At 41.2% G+C, this 17158-nt stretch overlaps 1 long non-coding RNA gene across 1 annotated transcript; it reads right to left on the bottom strand.

Moving 5' to 3' along the window:
• Positions 1-7487: 7487 nt before the first annotated feature.
• Positions 7488-8026, bottom strand: LOC133015533 (uncharacterized). Its single transcript, XR_009681536.1, has 3 exons — positions 7952-8026; positions 7760-7840; positions 7488-7651 (listed from the first exon to the last, which is right to left on the bottom strand). It is a non-coding gene; the product is annotated as an uncharacterized LOC133015533 (long non-coding RNA).
• Positions 8027-17158: the final 9132 nt, after the last annotated feature.

The following is a 17158-nucleotide window of genomic DNA, read 5'->3' as shown; positions in this document are numbered from 1 at the left end:
CACAAAGCTCTCTGTCACACTCCCCTGGTCTTTCACAGTCATATAATACACCTCACATCACGCTGTGCCTGCTCTTTTTACCACAAAAAGCAAGTTCTTGTGTCGGTATCCACAGAGATGAGCTGAATCCCCACATCCACAACTCCGTCGTCCTCGTGTTTCAGCCGCTCAGCAGCTGAAACGTGTCCAAGAGCAGTCGGGACGAGCCTCAGGATATTAACCACTTCATCCCCTCATGGGACAGAAAGTAGGAATGGGAGTCAGGGAAAGTGCACACACTGGTCCCAGTCAAGAGAAGAACATAGGTGTTAAAACAAGAGTCAGAAGAAACGTTGAGGATTAAGATCAATTGATCTAATTAATAGAAAGTAAAATGTTTAAATATGTCTTAGAGCTCATAGGGAACTGTCCAAAATCTAAATATATCAAATTGGTCATTATACGACACTGATCGTATAACACAGAGGTCTTCAACAGGGGGTCCGCGGAGGTACTGCAGGGGGGTCGCGAAATCTTTGGTTGATTAGACAATTTTTTTTAATTTTTTATAAAAAAAAAAAAAAAATTCACGAATTTAAATGTATTTCAATACACATTAACATGCATCCAACATATTGTGAGGCTGATGTGACCCTCTGCCTGACAACCTCCATCCATCCAAGATTAGATAAGTTGTGTGCTACCCATCAGGGTCCGACATCTCAGTAATGTGGGAGTATGTGTGCCATCCACAGATAGCTTGAGGATTCACTGTCTTTTCTACATGTATGTTTAAAATAAAAACATGAATCTGTGAATTACTTTAATAGCTCAGTGTTGTATGCAAGATGTACAGTGGGTACGGAAAGTATTCAGACCCCTTTAAATATTTCACTCTTTGTTTCATTGCAGCAATTTGCAAAAATCAAAAACGTTCATTTTATTTCTCATTAATGTACACCATCTTGACAGAAAAAAACAGAAATGTAGAAATGTTTGCAAATTTATTAAAAAAGAAAAACTGAAGTATTCAGACCCTTTGCTGTGACACTCATATTTAACTCACATGCTGTCCATTTCTTCTCATCCTCCTTGAGATGGTTCTACTCCTTCATTGGAGTCCAGCTGTGTTTAATTAAACTGATTGGACTTGATTAGGAAAGGCACACACCTGTCTACATAAGACCTTACAGCTCACAGTGCATGTCAGAGCAATTGAGAATCATGAGGTCGGAGGAACTGCCCAAGGAGCTCAGAGACAGAATTGTGGCAAGGCACAGATCTGGCCAAGGTTACAAAAGAATTTCTGCAGCACTCAAGGTTCCTAAGAGCACAGTGGCCTCCATAATCCTTAAATGGAAGAAGTTTGGGACGACCAGAACTCTTCCTAGACCTGGCCGTCCAGCCAAACTGAGCAATCGTGGGAGAAGAGCCTTGCTAAGAGAGGTAAAGAAGAACCAAAAGATCACTGTGGCTGAGCTCCAGAGATGCAGTAGGGAGATGGGAGAAAGTTCCAAAAGTCAACTATCACTGCAGCCCTCCACCAGTCGGGGCTTTATGGCAGAGTGGCCAACGGAAGCCTCTCCTCAGTTCAAGACATATGAAAGCCCTCATAGAGTTTGCCAAAAAACGCATGAAGGACTCCCAGACTATGAGAAATAAGATTCTCTGGTCTGATGAGACCAAGATTGAACTTGTTGGCGTTAATTCTAAGCGGTATGTGTGGAGAAAACCAGGCACTGCTCATCACCTGCCCAATACAATCCCAACATGCAAACATGGTGGTGGCAGCATCATGCTATGGGGGTGTTTTTCAGCTGCAGGGACAGGACGACTAGTTGCAATTAAAGGAAAGATGAATGCGGCCAAGTACAGAGATATCCTGGAAGAAAACCTCTTCCAGAGTGCTCTGGACCTCAGACTGGGCTGAAGGTTCACCTTCCAACAAGACAATGACCCTAAGCAGACAGCTAAAATAACAAAGGAGTGGCTTCGGAACAACTCTGTGACCATTCTTGACTGGCCCAGCCAGAGCCCTGACCTAAACCCAATTGAGCATCTCTGGAGAGACCAGAAAATGGCTGTCCACCAACGTTCACCATCCAACCTGACAGAACTGGAGAGGATCTGCAAGGAAGAATGGCAGAGGATCCCCAAATCCAGGTGTGAAAAACTTGTTGCATCATTCCCAAGAAGACTCATGGCTGTACTAGCTCAAAAGGATGCTTCTACTCAATACTGAGCAAAGGGCCTGAATACTTATGACCATGTGATATTTCCGTTTTTCTTTTTTAATAAATTTGCAAAAATTTCTACATTTCTGTTTTTTTCTGTCAAGATGGGGTGCTGAGTGTACATTGATGAGAAATAAAATGAACTTTTTTGATTTTAGCAAATGGCTGCAATGAAACAGAGTGAAAAATTTAAAGGGGTCTGAATACTTTCCGTACCCACTGTATGTTTATAAATGGCAGTGGCATGGCCACCCTGTACCTTGTTTAAATTAAAAACATGAATATATGAACCCGTGTAATATTTGAATAGCTTAGTATTGAATGCACAATATCAGGGTAGTTATGTTTATACATGGCAGTAGGCCCAGTTTAATATAAAACACAATTTTATACAATATATATAGTAGGGGGTCCCTGCTCCATCTCTCCACCTGTTTGGGGGTCCTTGGCCTGAAAAACGTTGAAGACCCCTGGTGTAACATATGAAAAATAAAGTAAAATTTTAGAAGTTGGACAATATCCTGATCGTATTCGACCAACACTTTGTGATTGTTGAACCAAAACAGTTGGTCATTAATTTGTTTTGATAGCAAAAATCAATGCAGAAACAACAAATGACACGTTTTTTTTTTGTTGCTTTATTGAATTCCCACAACTGCATCACCACCAGAACTACAGAAACACAGCATTTGGAAAGTGCAAAACTTAAAACAATTTGAACACAAGAGACATACAGAGCCAATCACCTCTCACACACATACAACTTTGTAGTCACTTCATGGGAAGTTTTGTATTTTCTGTGAAAACGTGCAGTGTTGGTGCATTTGAGACTGTAAACCTAAAAAAACATTTTTAGATCGTGAAATTGACTTGGCAGTGACCTCAATATTATAATTACAATCCAGTGACCCACCCCCTGTAGCTTGAAACTCAAAACTACTAGAAGAGAGAACAGTTTTTCAGAGAAATGTCAGAGTGACTCGAGAACGTGACGTAAAAGGTCTCGTTCATGCTCTGAACAATGGTTAAATTATTCCCACAGATCCAATTGGGCTTTTCTGAGGAATGTCACATCCTCACAGATTCAACCACACAGCAACTGAAGGCATTCAGACCAACGGGGCAAAAACTGTCCCTGCACAATTTTTCTGCCTTTAACTTCTAACTTTTATTGGCACAAAAGGTATCAGTCTTTCAAGTGTGATACAGATGCACCAAGGATTGCACAGAAAAACTTGCAGAACCCACCATAACATAAACACACAAGCAGCAACGTCAAGTTGAACAATTTTCACTGCTAAATAATATCACAAATAGGAACATTTGGAGCAGCTTGTATCAGTGAGTGTCGGCAGAACAAAAGGATTCAATTGTGTTGTGTGTGATCGAGTGCGTGTGTGCATGTGCGAATGCTAAGGAATGCTTTGTTCATGAGATGAGTGCAGTATGTGGAAACAATATGTGCTTTATAGTGCATAGTGCCTGCAGATGTATGTGAGTGCAGGTCACTGTGTGTGCCTGCTGATTGTGTTTGCCATGTGAACACTTCAAAACATTTTGGTTTTTTAACAATTGGGTTTCGTTTCCTATCAAATATCTAACTTTTTTTTTTTTTTTTTTAAATATTTCTATAAGAAGGTAGGGCACAGTAGAACAAGAATCAATGTCAAATTTACATTGAGTATCACATAATCTCTGTCAGCAATTAACAATATATAGGGATACTTTATCCAAGGTATTGGAAGGGATGTGTCTCCCAATGCCTTAACTGTCCTGTTTGGTGTATGGCCTTTCCCACTTACTCTTTCCCCAGCTGATAAGGACTTAATAGCATTCACAACTCTGCTGGTCAGGAGGTTGATACTGCTAAAATGGAAATCCCCAGTCCTACCCACCTATACTCACTGGTTTAAGGAGGTGCTTTATTTTCTTAAATTAGAAAAAATTAGACTGACTCTGATTGGTAAGGCTGTTTCTTTTGAGAAGTCCTGGTATATTTTTGTCTTGTGTCAATAGCACAAGCTGTCTGATCGCTGTGAGCTAAGTACTGCCTTGCTGAACTTGTGTTTCTTTTCCTTTATTTCTTTTCTTTTATTTCTTTTCTTAATATTTTTATTTTTTTTGTATTGATCGTATGTATCTATTTATTTATTCATTCATTTATTTTCAGTATTACTATTATATTGTTATTATTGTTATTATTATGATGATTTATGTCATCTATTTTTTTATTAATGTATTTACTTGCTTATTTATTTATCCTTTCTCTCTCTTCCTCTATCAACCCATCTTTTTTTGTTTTTCTTTTGTTTGTTTTTCTTTATTTTTCAACTACACTGCTCAAAAAGATTAAAGGAACACTTTTTCATCAGGGTATGGCATGAATTCAATTGCACTTTTTTGATAATTATCTGGTCAGTTAAGGAGCAGAGGGGGTTGTTAATCAGTTTCAGCTGCATTGGTGTTGATGGATTTAACAACAGGTGCACTAGAGGGGCAACAATGAGACGACCCCCAAAATAGGAGTGGTTTTGCATGTGGAGGCCATTTCAAGTTTCTCCCTCTTGATCACTTCGACTGGTTTTCCATTAGTGTTGGCTTTAGCTAGAGTCATTATCTCTACTGGGAGCATGAGGCGATTTCTTAACCCTACAGAAGTTGCACAGATTGTCCAACTCCTCCAGGCTGGCACATCCATGCGTGCCGTTGCAAGGAGATTTGATGCATCTCCCAGCATAATCTCCAGAACATGGAGGAGATTCCAGGAGACAGGCAGTTACTCTAGGAGAGCTGGACAGGGCCGTAGAAGGTCCTCAACCCATCAGCAGGACCGATATCTGCTGCTTTGTGCAAGGAGGAACAGGTTGAGCACTGCCCGAGCCCTACAGAATGACCTCCAGCAGGCCACTGGTGTGAATGTCTCTGCCCAAACAGTCAGAAACAGACTTCATGAGGGTGGCCTCAGGGCGCGACGTCCTGTAGTGTGCCCTGTGCTCACTGCCCAGCACCGTGGAGCTCGATTGGCATTTGCTATAGAACACCAGAATTGGCATGTGTGGCACTTGTGCTTTTCACAGATGAGAGCAGGTTCCCCCTGAGCACCTGTGATAGACGTGAAAGGGTCTGGAGAAGCCAAGGAGAACGCTATGCTGCCTGCAACATCGTTCAGCATGACCGGTTTGGTGGTGGGTCATTGATGGTCTGGGGAGGCATATCCATGGAGGGACGCACATACCTCTACAGGCTAGAGAACGGCAGTCTTACTGCCATTAGGTATCGGGATGAAATCCTTGAACCCATGGTCAGACCCTACGCTGGTGCAGTAGGTCCTGCGTTCCTCCTAATGCACGATAATGCCCGGCCTCATGTGGCAAGGGTATGCAGGCAGTACCTGGAGGATGAAGAAATTGATGCAATTGAATGGCCCTCACGATCACCTGACCTAAACCCGATAGAACACCTCTGGGACATTATGTTTCGGTCCATCAGACGCCGCCAGGTTGCTCCTCAGACTTTACAGGAGCTCACTGATGCCCTTAGACAGATCTTGGAGGACATCCCACAAAAAACTTTTATTTCCATCAAAGATGTGGCATCCTTTTGTTCCTAAGACATTAAACTGTCCATATCAGTATAAATATCCAACATATTTTTTTTCACAATGAGATCTGATGTGTTTTCAAAGTGTTCCTTTAATTTTTTTGAGCAGTGTATATGTGCTCATCTGTTGGGGCTAGGATCTGGAGGGAGGGGGGTGGGGGGTTGGTATCTGTTCTGTGGTATATTGAAATTACATCTGTAATTGTTATTGATGGAACAGTATTGTTTGTTTGTTAATTATGTAAAAAATTCAATAAGCAGATTGTTAAAAAAAAAAACATATATATATATAGAGAGAGATATTGACACCAAAAAAAACCCACTGTGCATCTCGATGGGTTAAGAGTAAGATATACAGTCTAACTCCTTGGATGTTTTTCTTAATTAAAGGACCACATGAACATGGTCCTGCGAACCATACATTACACAATTCAATGAAAATAATAATAATAATGATAAATAAATAACTGAAAATTATATTAAGTAGTAATTAAGTATTAAAGCTGCACAGTATAAATAAATAAAAATAAAATAAAATAAAAAAAGAATAAGTAAATGAATAAATAAAAAGGAAGAAGAAAGAGAGAAAAGTGAGAGAGAGGGGGTGGGTCCGTCAATCAGGGGGCAGGGACTGGAGAGAGTGGAAGAATGTACGAAAGGGAAGCCACTTATTATATAATTTGTTACAGCTACCTTTAACTGAATATCTGATCTTTTCCAGCTTTAGAAAAGACATAGTGTCGTTGAGCCACTGAGTAGAGGGAGCTTAAGTCGACTTCCAGTGGAGAAGAAGGTGGCGTCTTGCCAGTAAGGAAGTAAAAGCTAAAATGTCTAATTGAGTAGTGGTAAACCGGTTATGGTCTAAATATCTAACTTTGACAAAGAGCCACCACGGCAGAGAAACGGACTTCACCCTTCTCTCTCTCCACGAATCCACTGCACACTTTGGCTGCATTCTGGACAAGATTCAGGGGAATAAACAAAAAAAACACACAAGGAAATTAGATCTATATATCTGCTGTGAAATGATAAAATGTCATGCGTTTATAAAGGCTCCAAAAGTTTTCATCAAAATATCACCAGATTATGATAATCATTATTTGGTCAAATAAGAATTAACTGATTGTATTATATCTGGGTTGTCAACACTTCCCAAGCCCTATATAGAGAAATCTTTACTTTTACTACAGGATTTCAGTTATTTTTCCTTTAAATGAGTCCAATGAACCCAGAGACGGATTAAATAAATGGACTACACTAGGCAGACTGTATTTTTTGGGCCCCCCTCCATTGATGTTATTTATGAATTGAAATCTGAAACTTACCCAAGTTACTAATAAGAAGTTAATTCACATTTTAAATAGCGTAGTCTTTGGATGTGTCGTACATTAAACAGACTATTTTTTGATTTTTATGATTTATACGTTATTACATGGCTCTATTAAATGCTACTAAATTATCCTTGTCCTATCCATTGCGAGTGTCATTGTTAAGGCAGTAGTACCAGTAAATCACCAATAGGTGTCAGCATTGCTATGTAAACAGAGCAAATCAGATAAATGTTGTAAGCTATTGCATTTTGCAGAAAATCTTAATTAAATGTGTTGATTAAATTGAATAGTTAAATAAGTAGTCAAATATACAAAGACCAATAAAATTTGCAGTAAGAGAAAGTGTGCTGTAGTGAGAAAGATGTTTATTTTCATGGACAACCATCACCTCTCTTCCATTTTCTGGTATTCAACACTCAGCAGCTCAGCTCCTGGTCTGGACTGTTCAGCAGTTCTCTCCACTGGTCTGGATGTTTCTCTGGACGGTGTGCTTTACTAGACTGCACTCTAAAAGCAGATTTAATCACAGAAACATCGTAGAAAAAAAAGCAATCATTAAATAACTTGATCCATACCTTATGTTTATATTTTTTTGTATATTTTTTCTTTACTAACCTGCTCAGACAGCCAAGGAAAACGAGCCTGAATTGGGTGAACAAAAATTCTTGTCCCTTCTCCTGGAGCCCATATTCACACCTGTGATTAAGTACAGGAACAAGAAGACAAACATGAACGCTTCACATTTATCAAGACCATTTAGAAACTGTCCAACAATAAATAATAATAAATAAAACCAGCAGCACTTACTGAGGAAACCATTTAGCATGCTCCACTCAGGGATAATCTTCAGCCTTCCAGCATCGCAGGCCTCCATCGCAGCAGAAACACATCTTGACAGCATCATCACGATCTTGTGGAGAAATAATAAAATGTATACATAAGATGAAAGACAGCTGTTTGAGATTTGAATATACTTGGTTTGTTCCTCATATTTAATTTCATTATAGTAGAAAGTATAGCCCTATATTATACATTTAATTTATATGCATTTTACATTTGATTTTAAAATGGGAAACTTACCTTTACAGATGCTTTCTCCAGGGAGGTTGTAAATCCATTCTCAATTGCCAACAGGGCAAAGGCATTCAGTTTTTTTTCTGTTACTGTTGCTCTCCGGTATGTTTTCACTCGTTTCAACAAAGAAAATGATCTTTCTCCTGAACAGTTTGCAATCGGTAATGTCAGATACATGCGAAGGCAAATGTCCACATTAGGGAAAGCATCCCTCAAGCCTAGCTCTAGGAGCTTCTTGTACATGGCCATGACTGATTCTTCATCTTTTACCATTGAGATGAACTGGCAAAACTCTGCTGTAAAGTCCTCCTCAAGATCCTGAGGGTATATTTTCTTCAGCTTTTCTGTGGCTGCATGGATTTGTTCAATGTCCATTGATTTCGTTTTAGTAAGGAAACCAAATTTCTCCTCCACATTTTTGTATGCGTCTTTGCGTCGTTTCAATTCTTGTGACAAGCAGTCACACATGACATAATGTGAGTCAATCAGGAATGCTTCACGGCCTGAGCGCTGCACCTCTGGACCTGCAGACTCACCGAACAAAACTTTCTTCACTCGTCTTCTTTGGCTATCTGCTTTGTATCCCTCTGTTGCTGTGAAGGTTTTGGCCTCTGCTTCATAGACATCAAAATCATTTCTGGCTTGTCCTATGAACTCTATGAGTGAACTGTACAGAATAGGAACAGTACATACATCAATTTGTACCTGCTGCACTCACACTACTGTCATAACTGCAGTTTCAAGGGTGTCCATCACTGTTATTAATTGACACGCCTCATATTGAGCAGCTCTGGGGGTTCAATGGTCAACTTTGATTTCATTCAAAGCATCTTGAATAGCTTTGTAGCCAAATCTCAGAGCTTTTGTTGCATCAGCTCTCGCAGACCACCTTGTGCCGGAAAGGCTCTTCAGTGTCAGACCTCGCTCGCATTTTGTGAGGTGGGCTGTTAAAATCTCCCACCGCCGAGTTGAAGCTGAGAAAAAGTTGTAGAGATTTTGAATGAAGCCAAAAAATGTAACTGCTTTTAGGCAACATTCTGCTGCACATGCACCAACTAAATTAAGAGAATGTGCAGAACATGGTATGAAGTCAGCATTAGGATTTTTATTTTTTATTCTTGCCTGCAGTCCAGAATATTTCCCTGCCATATTACTTGCATTGTCATAGCTCTGCCCACGACAGTCCATCAAATCAATGTCCAGTTCTTTTAACTCAGATTTGAGTGTTTCCTCCATGTGTTCTGCAGTATGACCATGTAGTGGTATGAACTCCAAAAATCTCTCGACAGGCTCCCCACTTTTCTTCAGGACATAGCGAATGATCAAAGAGAGCTGATCAACATGTGTGATGTCAGGTGTTGAGTCCACAATGATGGAGAAATACTTGCCATCTTTAACTTCTTTTACAATAGCATGCAGAACCTTCTCAGCCATCAGCTGAATAAACTCATCACAAACTGTAGAGGACAGGTAACTGGTATTTCCCCTGCCCTTGTTTCCGTATCTGGCTAGATGTTCTGACAGTAGTGGATCAAAGCGACTAATTAACTCCAAGCAGCCCAAAAAGTTCCCATTGTGGGGTGATCCTACTACCTCATCGTCCCCACGGAAGGGCAGTCCTCGCGAAGAAAGAAACTGAATAGTTGCCACTATACGTTTCAGAATGTTGAGCCAGTATGCTCTCTCAGACTCCTGTTGCTGTACTATGTTTGAATCTATGCGTGCATTTTTATTTCCAAGTGATGATAGACTCAGCACAGCAGTGCGATGATCCATACCATTCTCATGTTCATGCAAGCGATTAGCACAGTTTTTCCAGTCATTAAATCCAGTGACAAATTGATTGTCTCTTACACTGAACAACTTGCAGCAGTGACAGAATACAGTGCCAGTAGACGGTGAGTACACTAACCATCTTCTTGACAGGGTTTCTCCATTTAGCTTTTTTCTAAAGAAATGTTCCTTAGTTAAGCTTCGGTTAATGTCTCCATATTTTCTCTGTGATGCAGAGAAATCTCCAATATTTTGACAGGGATGGTTTAGTGCAAAGTACTCACGCATCCTGTCGTCAATTTGGTCCCACTTTGCAGGATCAGATGGATAGCTTGTCAATACCCTTTCCGGGTCTAGAGGCTCCGTCAAAACTATATTGGGCTCACTTTTTCTGGCCGGCTGCTGTTCTTCCATCATTTTGTCATTCTCCTGTGATGGCGCTGATGTTGAAGGCGCCGAAGCGTCTTCCGCTGCGTCTTCGGGCCGCGTCTCCGGGCCTGGCTCGGCCTCTGGCTCTGCTAACACTAGCAGGTTTACAGCTGTCGGGGCTGACCGGGCTGCCTGCCTGCTAGCTTAATTATCCCGCTTAGTCCTGACCGGCTGACCTCCACACTGGACTTAACTGACTGGTGTTAATGTGACGTCACGTAACGTAACGTTAAGAGATAAACAACGTCACTATTTTTAGTTAATTAATAAATATTGATATATTAAAACTGAAATAAATTGTAGATAGGATATTTGTATATTTTTTTTTTTTTTTTTTTTTTTTGGTCCCTCTGTCTGGGCCCCTCCCTGCCAATCAGGCCCTAGGCACGTGCCTAGTTTGCCTTTGCGTTAATCGGCTCTGCCTCTGTCAGAGCCACCATCACAGAACTGCACTAAATATACCTGTCTCCTTGCACTGTGTACCCTGTACAACACTCCGCTCCATATACTGGAACACTTACTTCACATCATATGTGATATGTGTTCATATAAACCATATTGATGTTATATTCTTTGTATATACAAGTCTATATACACATATTTATACATTTATACATATTATTTAGGGCCCGAGCACTGACATCAAAGGTCAGGTGAGACCCTATTGAAATTGTAAGGATTATTATTATTATGGCAAATTAATTGGCTTTTTGAGGGCTTTAATTTTCCATTGTTCTTTCTAAATACTTTTCCAGGCCAATCTGGATGACAGGAGAAGTATTTGAGACCCATCAAGAATAAATTGAGTTACTAAGCCAAAAGGCATAATTTATTTAAAACAATAACATGCTCACTCACTCACACATGCAAACAACAGTTTGCATCTGTGACTGACCGGAGAGCATTGATCCCCATTGAAGCTACACTCGCTGGTGTTTACCTTCCTCGGCTGCTTGCGAGCCTCCTCCTGCGGCTCCTCCTCCTTGGCGGCCTCCTCCTCCTTGGCGGGCCCTTGATTGAAATTAATATGGCAGTCAGAATCTACTTGTGGTGTGAGAAACACTGCACAGACACACTGAGCAGGAACTGGTTCAGTCAACTCTGCAATAGGCACTTTTAAAATACTTTAAATATTAAAACTATTTTGCAGCATAAATAACAAATCAGATCAACATTGTCGTAATCACGATTATATTTCGATTAATTGAGCAGCCCTACCTTCAACCCCCCACCTGTGGCCTTGTAATTTGAATCTGGGGTTGGCCTCCGGTTTCGGGGCCTCACGCCTTGAGAAGATGGAGAGATGTTAGGCAAGGGGGAGGAGGGAGTGGGCACAGTGAGAGTGTAGAGACTACAGACCTCTTTGTCACCACCTTCTTGGCTGGTTGGCCCGTTTGTTCCGGCTTTCTGTAGATGGAGAATTGTTAGGCAAGGGGTAGGAGGGGTTTGTATGTATATAAGTCTATATACACATATTTATACATATTATTTAGGGCCCAAGCACTGACATCAAAGGTCAGGTGAGACCCTATTGAAATTGTAAGGATTATTATTAATATGGCAAATTAATTGGCTTTTTGAGGGCTTTAATATTCCATTGTTCTTTCTAAATACTTTTCCAGGCCAATCTGGATGACAGGAGAAGTATATGAGACCCATCATAATTTTCACCAAAGTTACACTATCATGACCATGGTGGAATGTGAATCAGCGTGATTTTAATGATTTTGTCCCACATGTGAAATATATGAATGTTATCAAAGCAAATGTACGTTTAGGACTACATCCATATTTTTTTATTGATCTCTTATCGCTCTTTGAATCGTTGTTATAATTTGTATTTCCTGCACATGAAACCTAACAGGTGAGTGATTTTGAGGAGCCAGACGAGCTCAACCTCCTGACATGAGGGAGCGGTTGCTGTTGCAACAGGTGCTGAATGATTTTAGGTTTGTCGCCAAGTTTTGTGATAATGAAATAATTAAATCTGGATTAAAGCAGAGAGGGAATAAGGCTGAGATGCTGGAGCCCTGGTGACATAATGATGAGAATATATAATGTATGTTTCATATTTTAGATTTGTCCTCGGGTTAAAGAGTTAAAAAATGTGAACATCTCCATCCAGAGCAGAAAAACATGATTTGTGATCATTTCTGTTTAAATCTTGGATTGTGTTTAGCAGTAAAACCGATTTAATTTTCCTTAATTTTTCCTTCATCAATATTATCATTAATTGAAATTAGTTGAGCATTAAACTCACTTTATCAGTTTGTATTATCAGGATAGAATTTAATTTCATGTCATCAGGTGAGGCACTATTCTACCGCCCTCTACTGGTAGAAACAAGATGGTGCTGTCAGCCTTAGGTGTTCAGCTTCTCTGCTTCTTGACGCCTTCTCGAGTTTCACATGTAGAATCCATGTTAATATCGATTATCAATCTGCTAAATATTAATAAACATAATCTATAACCAACCAGTGAATGAACATGTGCAGGGCCGGTCCTCCCACCTTCAAGTGACTGAGAGTAACACAGACAGTAACATGAGGCAAACACTTTATAACTCATCCATCAGCTGAAATAAAATGTGTATTTTCACACATGCAAATCAAGAATATGTTATTATAAATTATATTTATATATACTGTTGCTGCCATTATTACTATATACTGCTATTATATTGGTATAATTACTATCATATATAAATATATATTATGTGATATACTATATATACTGTACTATTTTTATATACTGTCTAACAATTAGGGCTGCCACTAACGACTATTTTTCTATCGACTAATCGGACGACTATTTTATCGATTAGTCGATTAATCTAAACGACTAATTTTCCTCCAAAAAAATCAAATTGACCATTCATTTCAGTTAATTTTATTTTGACAACAACAAACTGTATGTCATCGTATAATGCAGCACAAAACAAAATGTAAAGAAAGGCTCAAATATTAAAGTGCAAAACTGTAGGTTTAACCTAGCAACTCCAACGTGATAAAAATAAATAAAAAAGAGGGCTTATAAGTTAAGTCAGCAGTGCAACTCAAAAAGATATCAAAGTTTCTATTTAACCCCTTATCAAAATAAAAAAGTTATGTCTGCATATTAAATGGATTTTTTTATTAAACAAAGTGCAACATGTTTAAAGTAAAAGAAACAGTAGTGTCCAGCTCAAAATCCGACTCAAACGTCATTTAGACATGTGTGTTGTAATGTAAGAATGTCAGCATGTCCACATGTTCGGGACTCAGTCTAGCGCCCCCCCCCCCCCCCCCCCCCCCCCCCCGCGAACGGAGGCCTCCCCCCGCGGGCGCCGTAGCTGAGGTGACGCGAGTAGGACCCGACCCGCGCCAGGCCGCCGTCCACACCTGCGACGGACACCGGCCCGCGGTCCAAGAGAGAGGAAGCCCCCCCCCCCCCCAAAAAACAACAACAACTTGAGGCGGGCCACACACCGAGCCTCCGGCTGCGTGGAGGGGAGGGCGCCGGGGCGACTGCTCCCCCAGCCGCGGCATGCATAGTCTATGGCGGCATGTGCCCAGCGGTTTAAAAAAAACAACAGTTTGCATCTGTGACTGACCGGAGAGCATTGATCCCCATTGAAGCTACACTCGCTGGTGTTTACCTTCCTCTGCTGCTTGGTCTCCTTCGGCTTGGCGGCGGCCTCCTCCTCGGCGGGCCCTTGATTGAAATTAATATGGCAGTCAGAATCTACTTGTGGTGTGAGAAACACTGCACAGACACACTGAGCAGATTCTGGTTCAAAGCTGAAATGACAGAACATGACAGATATTCACGTCAGTATATGAGGACTTTTGTGAGCATCACAGGGTGGAATTATGGAGCTAAATTATACCAACAAGCTGACTCCCCTCATCAAGATATTACGTTATTCGTTTAGTCTCTGTTGCGAGTTATACCCCCATTAACGTGAATGCTTCCTTAAAAAGGAGCTCCAACACAAAAAAAAGGAAGGACAAAAACTTCAGTGGGATTTCGTGGCCGGACAAGACAAGATGACGAGCGTGGCTGTGATGAGACGCCACCACTGAAAACAGATTGAGCTCTGTGTTTGAGGGGATCATGTGCTGGAAGATGGCTGACTGGTGAAAAAAAGAACTATCTGACAGTCAGCTGATGTGACCACAGTCTGCATTGTTGAGTCAGTTAGGCCTGTCGCGATATGCAATAAATCAATTAATTGCGCGATAAATTAAAAATGAGCGATAATTTTTTGCCGGCTGCAATAAATTCAGGGATTAAAGTTTTCCGTCGCTATGACGGATGTCCGTCAACTCCGCTCGCATAAGGCTAAAAATGAGATCGATGCAGATCCCATCCGGCAGTCGGCCGCGGCTGCCGGTGGACAGACTCTTGTCTCCGCGCTGCCCGCGCCCCGCGTGCGTCAGGGCTCCCGTGCAGGTGTGGGAGGATCTCCTCGCGAGCCCTCTCCCAAGCGCTGGCTGGCCCCCGCCGGGCGCATTTCCTCCGTGGTGCGCCGCGACGGCTCCGGGTCGGCTTGGAAAGGCTCGGGGCGGGAGGAACGGAGACCACGGCCAGAAAGGTTTCACAAAAGCGTTCGGGTGGACGAAGGCGGGCGGAAGCCTGCCTGCGACAGCCCCAGCCGCGGAGACACGGGGGTCTCCGAGCGGTCTGACACAGGGGTCTCCGCGGAGACACGGGGTCTCAATTGGCTCAGGCACCGAAGTCAGAGTCACGAGTCAGAGTGTGTCTGTTTTGTATTTATTTTTATTTATTTAAGTATAGTGTAAAACTTTTGTTTACAGTTCATATATTATTCATAGTTTTAAGTTAAAAAGTTTTTGTATTTATTTATATTTATAATCTACTTTAAACAGTTCATATATTTGGCAATAAAAAAGTCTTTCTTAAATGTCTTCCAGATGTCCAGTTCCAGTGTTCTTTAAAAATAAAAGTTTATTGATCTTCGAAAGGGTGTACTTGCATTATTATGCCATTATCATTATATAAGTTGAAAATGGTGTCAAAACGGCAATATTATCGCTTATCACAATAATTTCTGGGGCAATTAATCGCACAGAAAAATGTGTTATCGTGACAGGCCTAGTCACAGTCTCACGCACTGTGGCGCCTGGAGGCGTTTAGGGGACAAATCAAGGAAATGTACAAAATGATTCAAAAGGAAAGACTCTGGTTTTAAAAGTGCCAATTAAAAACACACCTGGACAAATCCTAACTGAACTCTAAACCCAATCTGGGCAAAACCTTTCAAAAATACGCTGGTGAGGATTACAAAGAGAGATCATCAATCTTTGTCCTCATTTTAGGTTTTTATCACTACAAGGCAAAGTTTAATGCTGCAGCTTTAAAAGCGTCAATAATGTTGAATGCATTAAAACATGAGGTTCACTAGCAATCTACCTTGTGTTATCCTTTTTTTCCTTTTGGTTTGATTGTTCAATTGGATCAGAAAACCAACAAAAGTCCAACTTGCCAATTTTCCATCAAATGAACAGTGTATGATATTACTTTTTCTTTATGTCCACAAATAAAGCCTATAGCACTGTTTAACTGTTCATCATCCACAGTCAAGATGTTGATCTAAAAATATCTCACATGTCACAGATGTCACATGATCGTTTTAGGCAGACTGGAAACTCACTCTGAACATGTTAATATAAACCAGACATGTCTAGAGGGAGATGCAAAGAGGAACTGGCAGTGTGGAACAAGTCTTCTCTCTCAAACATTTATGTAAAACTAACCGTTTCAAGTTATCCTTCAAGTTAAAAAATCTAATATTCAAGTCATTAACAAGAGGATGGATGGACAATGAATGAATGAAATACTTCATACATATACAATATATTTTTAAATTTTGCAGAACTGAGTTTAATGGATTTAATGAATAAGTTTGGCTTGATTATTAGATTTCAAATTGATTTAAAGAGATGGAGCCAAGCATCTGCTGAATCACTTCCTCCTCCTCCCTGCCCTCCCTTCATCCCAGCCTCACCCCACCCATCCCAGTCTGTACCACTGGCTCACCCCACCCTCCTCTTCCTCTTCCTCCTCCTCTTCATCATGGTTCCTACCTGTTGTGTCAGGGGGAACAGCAGCATCAGGGCACAGCATGGCTGGGGCACGGCGGACAGCTGCTCCCCCTCCAGCCCCAGCACGTCCTCGAAGCGCCAGCTCTCCCCGGCACCGAGCTTCACCATCATCTGGAACCCGGGGAGACACACACACACTTTCACCGGGGGTCAGACATTTTGGAAAAAAGATGCTGCGTCTGCTGGTCCAGCCGGGCGGACCACACCCTACGTGCGCACATGTTGTGCGCACGTAGGGTGGCAGAAAATGTAATTTTCTGCCACTTATTTGGTATCAGGAGTATCAAGCTCCCTGCGGAGTGTGGCCAATGTCTCAACCACTTATTAATTGCATCTCAAGGGAACTGGTCACTTCCTGGATGCTTAAGGGGAAATCTGGAACTGCCCAACAACACCCCACAAAGGTTAACTCAGCCATGTGCACAAATCTACCAGGGTTAGGGCACAGTCAAATGGGTAATTAATCTTGATATAAATTACGATTCAACCTCTCATAGTGTTGAAATAATAAGCACAACACTGGAAGACAACACAAGGACCAGAGTAGGAATCGGAGGAAGAGACAGATGTGGAATTGTTGCTTCGGTGTCACGATAACGATGCAGATTCAGATCCATCAGCTCTGGAAGCA

The sequence above is a fragment of the Limanda limanda genome, chromosome 2 (assembly GCF_963576545.1).
Source record: "Limanda limanda chromosome 2, fLimLim1.1, whole genome shotgun sequence".
NCBI lineage: Eukaryota > Metazoa > Chordata > Actinopteri > Pleuronectiformes > Pleuronectidae > Limanda > Limanda limanda.
Note: the sequence above shows the minus strand (reverse complement) of the source record. Positions and strands in the feature narration are given on the sequence as shown.